Here is an 8307-nt window from a genome sequence, read left to right on the forward strand (position 1 = left end):
AACTGCGAGAGGCCCAGCGTTCCCTAGGCAAAAGTCTTATGGATAAAATCCTGTTGATAAAAGTATTTCAGAAATTGTATACTTTGCAGGAAATCACTAAAGATGTGTCAGTGCCCTGGCTACCCATGACGTGTTCCTGCCTGATCAAAACTCTGACGAAACAGCTTTGCTGTGTCTCCACATTTATCAGAGTCTGGGTCATACTTTGCCTGATGACATTAGACAACAGTGTAGTGCTAACGCCAATAATTTTTTTTTGGACAGGCAGAGTGGATAGTGAGAGAGAGAGAGAGAGACAGAGAGAAAGGTCTTCCTTTGCCGTTGGTACACCCTCCAATGGCCGCCGCGGCTGGCACACTGTGGCCGGCACACTGCGCTGATCTGAAGGCAGGAGCCAGGTGCTTCTCCTGGTGTCCCATGGGGTACAGGGCCCAAGCACTTGGGCCATCCTCCACTGTACTCCTGGACCATAGCAGAGAGCTGGCCTGGAAGAGGGGCAACCGGGACAGAATCTGGCGCCCCGAGCGGGACTAGAACCCGGTGTGCCGGCTCCATGAGGTGGAGGATTAGCCTATTGAGCCACGGCGCCGGCCTCCAATGATTATTAAAATGCTGTCCAGGAGCCGGCACTGTGGCGCAGCAGACGAAGCTGCTGCTTGTGATGCCAGATCCCACTGAGGAGCGCCAGTTTGAGTCCCATCTGCTTCACTTCCCATCCATCTTCCTGCCGATGTGCCTGGGGAGGCAGAAGATGATGGCCCAAGTTGGAGCCCCTGCCTCCCATGTGGGAGACCCAGATGGAGTTTCAGCTTGGCCCAGCCCTGGCTGTTGTAGGGAATGAAACAGTGGATGGAAAATCTGTCTGTCCCGCTCTCCCTGATGCTCTGCCTTTCAAATACAAAAATCAATAAATCTATCTTGTTGTTGTTGTTACCCTGGCCTGGCCACAGCCTCGTTATCTTTAATTTGAACCTAACATCTTCTAGGCTGGTGGGTTTCAAATGGGGATGCACCTCAGACTTACTGTGGGGCTTAAACATAAGGATGCTGAGGTCCTGCTCCCGAACCCCTTGCCTTCCGACTCTTGGGGTACTGTGTCTGGTGGTCATCACATCTCCATGTTGCTTCCTCCGTTCTCATCAATCAAATCCCTTGGAACGCAGCTTAATCATTCTCCTGAGCCGATTTCCCACTGGAAAGGGGGCAGCTCCTTTGGAGCGGCTCTGTTGTCTTCGCTCGGCCTCAGAAGCAGCCAAGCGTCCCTGCCGGTTCCTTACACATATGCACCTCTCCCTTGACCATTCAGTTTCCTTATAAGTTAACCACATCCCCTTGCGTCCTGTCACCTACACATGGATTCCGTTTTCCTCCAGTGCTCCCATCAAGGCTCTTCCACAAGCTCTCAGCCAGACTGGAGTCTCCAACCAAGGGCGCTCTCAGAGCCTTCTAGGCAGGGACTGTATCCGGTCCTGCACAGACACGCGGATATGAGTCACTTTTTTTTTTTAACTTAGACCTGCATCTGCTCCCCAAATGGCCACAACAGCTGGACAGGGCCAGACTGGAAGCAAGAGCCCGAACTCCATCCTGGTCTCCCACATGAATGACAGGGGCCCAGGTACTTAGGCCATCCTCCACTGCTTTCCCAGGTACATCAGCAGGAAGTTGGATTAAAAGCCAAGCAGCCAAGACCCAAACCGATGCTCTGACATGGGATCCTTGTGTGGCAAGTGGCTTAACCCTCTGCACCACTGCGTCGACCTGGGATGTGGGCCTCGGGGCCGGCATCTCTTCACTAACTCTCAGACCGCAGCAGTGGACTAAGTCAAGATTTCCAGGACTCTTTCTAGGCAATAGACCTGCTAACCCAAGATCCACGAAAGAGAGTTTATTACAAGAGTGAAATAGGAAATTTCATTGTGGGTTTGGGTTTTTCTTTTTAATATTGTGATTTTGTTTCAATGTTCTATATTCTGTAGAAATAAATCCTTTTCTTAAATCAAATCATCTACAGCCAAAAAAATTCAGTGGGTTCTGCTTTTGTTTTGAGGAGTTATTTATTTATTTGAAAGGCAAAGTGAGAGAGAGAGGGAAGGAAAGATAGAGAGAGGGAGGGAGGGAAAGCGAGAGAGAGAGAGTGATCGTCCATTCACTGGTTCACTCCCCAAATGGCCACTAACACCAAGGCTGGGCCAGGCCGAAGCCAGGAGCCAGGAGCTTCTTCCAGGTCTCAACATGGGTACAGGGGCCCAAGGACTTGGGCCATCTTCTGCATTAGCAGGGAGCTGGGTCGGAAGTAGAACGGCCAGGACTCAAACCCATGCCCATGTGGGATGCCAGCTTCATAGGCAGTGGCTTTACCCACTATTCCACAGCACCGGCCTGGGCTCTGCTTGTAAATGGCACACGGCCGAGTTCTGTTCTGTGTCTCCCGTCTGGCAAGCTCTGTTTTCATCTATGGGTCAAGCTGCACACTGGCTCCACATTCACACTGACTGCAGTCACACTTGGTTGGAATTCCATGTTCCATCTCACTTGGGCATTTTCTTTACAAGAACGTTTCTTGGCTTCTTTTGATTTCTTTCCTGCTTTCTGTTGAACTGTCAGAGTTTCTAAATTTCCCATTTTTCTTTCTACTTGTTTGGATTGCTTCCATTCTTGCTCTAATACTGAGAGGCTTCCCCTGCGGCTGAGCCTGCTAGCATCCTGCAATCGTCCATTCTCCATTAGCAATAAGGCTGGGAAATAGGCCTGCTGTAAACTCTGAGTTTCTTCTCACAGCCACGGAACCCTAATGTGTAAGAGGACTCTGTTGGCCAGGACTTCACGGAGGGCTCATTAACGGAGTAACAACAATCAGCCTATGTTCCTTTATCCTTTATTCCTGGAACGTGGTTGAGATAGCCGGAACTCTGGAAACCATCACAGACCGTGAGGCAACTGTGAGGACAGAAGCCACACACCAAGGCCAGCAGAGCAGAGAGATGGTCAGGGAGTGACCAAATCCTGATCTGCCCCCCTGTGGATTTCATTCATGGGAAAGGAAGGTGATAAACCTTTCTATTGCTCAAGATTGCTACTACTCAATGGATGCGGTTCCTAATAGATACACTTTAAAACTTTTAGCATGTACACTTGATTCAACAAAATCTAAAGCTAACCAATGCCTCTACACACCTTACAGACCAAGGGCCACTGCTACAAAACCCTTTGTAGGGACAGGCGTTTGGTGCAGCAGTTACACACCCACATCCCCTGGGAGTGCCTGGGTTCAAGACCCAGCTCCACTCTGGATTCTAGCTTCTTCCTAATGGACACCCTGGCAGGGAGCAGGTGACGCCTCAAGTACTTGGGACCCTGCTACCCACACAGGAGATCTGGATTTGGTTCCTGGCTCTCGGCTTTGATCTGGGGAGTGAACCAGCATGTGGTGAGCTCTCTCTCTGCTTTTCAAACAAATAAAGAAGAAAAAAATGTAAAAATCCCTTAGGTATACACCAGAGTACTTCAAAAATTTTATAGAAAGTGGGATTAAAATATAAATCTATGTTGGTGAAGATTTTTTTAAGAAAGATCTATGCATAGTTTTTCCATAATACACATTTTCCATGATCCTTCTGGAAACTCCTCAAATGTATGGATTTCAAAACTGTTCGCACCAAAATGAACTGAATCTTTTAATTCCATTTTCCATGAACTCTTAAAATTTTTTAATTAATTTATTTTTATTTAAGCACCTAACTGCTGCACCAGACACCTGCCCCTCTGTGAACTTTCTGTACCCTGCAGTCAGGGGTCTCTCATTTTAAGCAACTCTGCTTCTTTGCACACACACCCCTCCAACCCTCTCTTTGTCACACACACACACACACAGAGGTTTATCTATCTATAATCCTTACAACAAGTCCCTAAGGCATACACCCTTGCTCCACTCTTTTTTTTTTTTTTTTTGACAGGCAGAGTGGACAGTAAGAGAGCAGAGAGAAAGGTCTTCCTTTACCGTTGGTTCACCCTCCAATGGCCGCTGTGGCCGGTGCACCGCGCTGATCCGAAGCCAGGAGCCAGGTGCTTCCTCCTGGTCTCCCATGCGGATGCAGGGCCCAAGTACCTGGGCCATCCTCCACTGCACTCCTGGGCCATACCAGAGAGCTGGACTGGAAGAAGAGCAACCAGGACAGAATCCGGCGCCCCGACTGGGACTAGAATCCGGTGTGTCGGCACCATGGGTGGAGGATTAGCCTAGTGAGCTTCGGCGCTGGCCACCCTTGTTCCACTCTTACAGGCGGGGAAGCTAGAGTTCCCGGGGCTTAGGTAACTTAGCCAGGGGCACACGATCACATACTTAGTGGTGAAGTCGTGAATCAAAGCCCTCACCTCAAGCCACACGGCTGCACGCTCGCTCTCAGCTGCTTTCCATCGGCGGCTTTGGCACACACACCCAGTGTGGGGGCAAGGCCAGCACAAAGCTCACTGTGCTGCCGTCCATCATTGCTTCTTAGTACACGGCTGTGGCGAGGGATGAGCCTGCAGCTGGGTAAACTCCCTGGATGCACACCTTTCCTGGAGGGAATCCCCCGTGCATGCAGGAGCTTGGTGGTCATGCTCGCGGGACGTGTCTCCAGAGGGTGAGCTAATGTGGTGGGTCCTAACACGCCTCGACAGACAGCAAAGCCAGGCGGGACGGAGAGCACCACCAGGAGAGGGGCAGAGACCACGCCAGGACGGGGCTCTGGCACTGGAACGTCTGTGTTTGTCTCTCAGCACCATCCACGGACTGCGGGAGGGCAAGTGTTCCGGATCGTATTTTACTGAAGGAAGGCAATGCAAATGTTTAGAAGTAGGGAGAATCAGGAACTGTTCTACTAGTTGAAAATCGGGACAGTAGAGGGAATGATTAGTTGTACAATTCAGAATACTGAAGTGGTTAAGTGAATAAAAGAAATAAAAAAAAACAAATTGTAAGTGAATATTTCTAACATATATAAAAGGAAAAGTGATTGGCAGATGAAGTTGATCAGCTAGATGTAATTAAAAAAATATTCTAAATCTGAGAGGCAGAGACAGAGCTCTCGCCTGCTGGTTCACTTCTCAAATACCAGCAATGGCTGGGGCTGGGCCAGGCTGAAGCCGAGAGCCGGAACACAGTCCAGGTCTCCCATGCGGGTAGCAGGAACTCAATCACTTGAGCCATCACCACTGCCTCCCAAGGTCTGCACTGGCAGGAAGCTCAAGTCGGAGGCTGAGGGATGGAACCTGGGTACTCTGTTATAGGGCATGAACAGTTTAACCTCTAGACTCAATGCCCATTCCCTAGCTAGATTTGTTTTGAAGGCAAAAGGTAAGTCTTAAAATTCATAGCTCCCTTAAATTCTAGATCCAAACCTTTTATAAGAATGTACATAGACATCTCTGTTTGTCTCTCTCTTTTTTTTTTTTTTTTTTTGACAGGCAGAGTGGACAGTGAGAGAGTGAGACAGGGAGAAAGGTCTTCCTTTTTCCGTTGGTTCACCCCCCAATGGCCGCCTTGGCTGGCGCACTGTGCCAATCCAAAGCCAGGAGCCAGGTGCTTCCTCCTGGTCTCCCATGTGGATGCAGGGGCCCAAGTACTTGGGCCATCTTCCACTGCCTTCCTTGGCCACAGCAGAGAGCTGGCCTGGAAGAGGAGCAACCAGGACAGAATCCGGCGCCCTGACCAGGACTAGAACCCAGGGTGCCGGCGCTGCAGGTGGAGGATTAGCTTAGAGAGCCGCAGCGCCGGCCCTCTGTTTTTCTGCGTATGTCTCTGACTTTGACAAAAATAAAATAAAATACTTAAACTTAAAGGTCAAACAAATGAAAAACTAGGGTTGGTGGATTCCGACACAAAATCCAGAACGAGTGTTCCTCCCAGGCGTCTGGGATACATTTCAGTGACTCTTGTGAGATTTTACATTTTGCTGCTCTCCTAGTTTCATTGGCTTTCAGACCCCAGCTGCAGCGATACAGAGCTTTGAGACGGCCAGACTCCCGTGTCCGCCCTCCGCTCATCCACCCCAGCCCATGGAGCTCGCTGTTCTTGAGTGCACTGGGGGGAAGAGATGGCAGGCACCCTGCCCATAGTTCCTCTGTGTTGCTTCTCCTGACCCTCACATCCTCATGCCTCTCTGCTCTCTACTGTGATGAATCACCTACTTCCTCACTGGCCACCACCACCTCCTGTTCCACCGCTCCCCCTCAATACAGTGGGACTCCCTTGGGCACAGCCAAAGGACGAATGGGAAACCAGCCGTGTTTCCCTTCACGCCTAATTCCCCCGACTGCATAACCACAAAGCTGTGTGGATGAAGCAGTTACCAAAGTCAAAGACTAATTAAGTGGACTTACAACGTGGGAGTGCGTAAAAGAACAAGTTGCATGGGAAAGCCAATCCTATTCACAGTCGAATAAAAACCACGGAGCACTTGAGAACAAGGGAGGGCAGCTGAGGCAGCTTCCGCAGGGGGGGTCGAGGGTGGATTTCCCAGCTGCTTTAAAGAAACCCAGGCTCAAGTGACTTCTGCAGATGAACTTTCCAGGGGGAATGTCAGCTCCCCTGCGTGCACAGCCTTGCCATTAACAAGAACCTGGGAGGCAGCGAGGACGCTCAAGCCGGTGGGTTCCTGCCTCCCTGCCTCTCGCTGGGAGATCTCCAACAGTGCCTGGCCTCGCCCTTGCCCTCAGGGCATCTGGGGAGTGAACCAAGGGAAGGGAGCTCTCTCTCAGCACCTCAAATAAACAAAACATCAAAGTAAACAGTGGCATTTTGGTAACATTACAAGTGCATATTGAATTTTTGTATTCACCTGCTTGCCTCTTTCATTAGTTCTCAGCTGCTGCAAAAACACATTTAAGCAAACTGAGCAGCTTAAGGCAACATCCATTTGTTAACTTCCGGTTCCAGAAGGCAGGAAGTGCCAGCACAGCCACACGTGCTGGTTCGCCGCATAGGAAGTCCCCCTTCTTTGCTGGCTTTGGCTGGGGACTGCTCCCACCTTAGACGCCCGCTCAGTGATCCTTGCCGAGGGCTCCCCTCCCCCTCCTCCCCGGTGATGGTGCCACCTCCTCCATGAGTCTCTCTAGGAAGGGCCCAGTCCCTCTTGGGGGCTCCCGGATTGTTAGGCCCACCAAGAGTCATCTCCCTACCTTAAGGACAATTACCATGGGACTTAACATCTACGAGTCCCTAACAACTGCAGACTGGGGCAGATGTGTGCCAGTTAGCTGTGCAAGGGTCTCAGGGGCCCTCTGGTTTCCAGTCTGTAAATTCCTGGGTGCTTGGGGCACATGGGTTAAACTGCCACCCGCCACTCCGCAAAAACCACAGGAGCACGGGATGGAGTCCCAAGCTACTGTTCACTGGGGAGTGAACCGGCTGATGGACGTTCTCTCCCTCTCCCTGTGTAACTGCCTTTCGAATAAATACATCTTTCAAAAGAAGATATAAAAGTCCTCGGTGGGGCCTTGTGCATCTTTGCCTGGGACCCAGTCCCAGTAGGTGCTTCATAAGCTTTCCCTGAGCTGAAATGTCTCACAACGAGCCTGTGACTTGGAAGTCAGGAAGTCACGACACAGCCGCATCAGCTTCTAGGGACGGACAACTCTCACCAGAGAAAGATCTTTTAGCAAAAAGACGCTTTAGGCTGATCCCCAAAGCACCGAAGGATCAGTTGGAGACTCTGGCTGTGAGGACGCAGTTCTGATTCATTAAGGGGGCTTAAGGGGAGGGCGGGCAGCCTCCCCATGGAGTTCCCATGCCTCGTCGAGGACAGGGGCGTCGGCTGGGTCCGCAGGGCCCACGGCGCATGGACCGGCGCGGATGGAACGTTCCCGGGGCGAGCGCTGCTCAGCGTGCGTCTGCCGCTCCTCACTCCAGCCGAGCTGCAGCGAGCCCTGCGGTCCAGGCCCGCCCGTGCGGCGCGCATTGGGGCTGGGGAGCGGCCAGCGGCACGCGGGGCTCGCCCCTCAGACACACGCGGCCGCGCGTCGTGCGCGCACACAGAACCTCCCTCCGCATCTGGGTGGACACGCGGCGTCCGGCCCTGGGACGCAGGGGACACAGCCTGCATCAGCTTCTGCGGAAGCAAAGCCGCGTTTCCCGCGGACGTCCCCGCAAGCTCCACGTTACCTCCACGTGAGCCTCACCGAGCAAAGCGCTGCCCCGGCCGCACGATTCCGCCGCAACCCGCGCCGCCGCCATCCCGCGCCCGCGCCGCGACGTCATCCAGCCCGCAGGCCGCGGCTCCCGGCTCGGGTCCGCCGATTGGCCGGGGTCCACGACGTCACGGGCCA

At 52.1% G+C, this 8307-nt stretch overlaps 1 long non-coding RNA gene across 10 annotated transcripts in view; it reads right to left on the bottom strand.

The window, feature by feature from the left end:
• Positions 1-8299, bottom strand: part of LOC103349437 (uncharacterized) — a 93190-nt gene extending 84891 nt beyond the window's left edge. For 8 of the 10 annotated variants that reach the window (XR_016222997.1, XR_011383127.2, XR_016222996.1 and 5 more), the window contains exon 1: positions 8161-8299. This is a non-coding gene — a long non-coding RNA (uncharacterized LOC103349437). Of the gene's footprint in view, positions 1-8143 lie in introns of all 10 variants that reach the window. The other 2 variants (XR_016223000.1, XR_016222998.1) reach the window with 2 other exon arrangements.
• Positions 8300-8307: the final 8 nt, after the last annotated feature.

Source organism: Oryctolagus cuniculus, chromosome 16, assembly GCF_051225735.1.
Source record: "Oryctolagus cuniculus isolate XC-2025 breed Fujian yellow rabbit chromosome 16, ASM5122573v1, whole genome shotgun sequence".
Lineage (NCBI taxonomy): Eukaryota > Metazoa > Chordata > Mammalia > Lagomorpha > Leporidae > Oryctolagus > Oryctolagus cuniculus.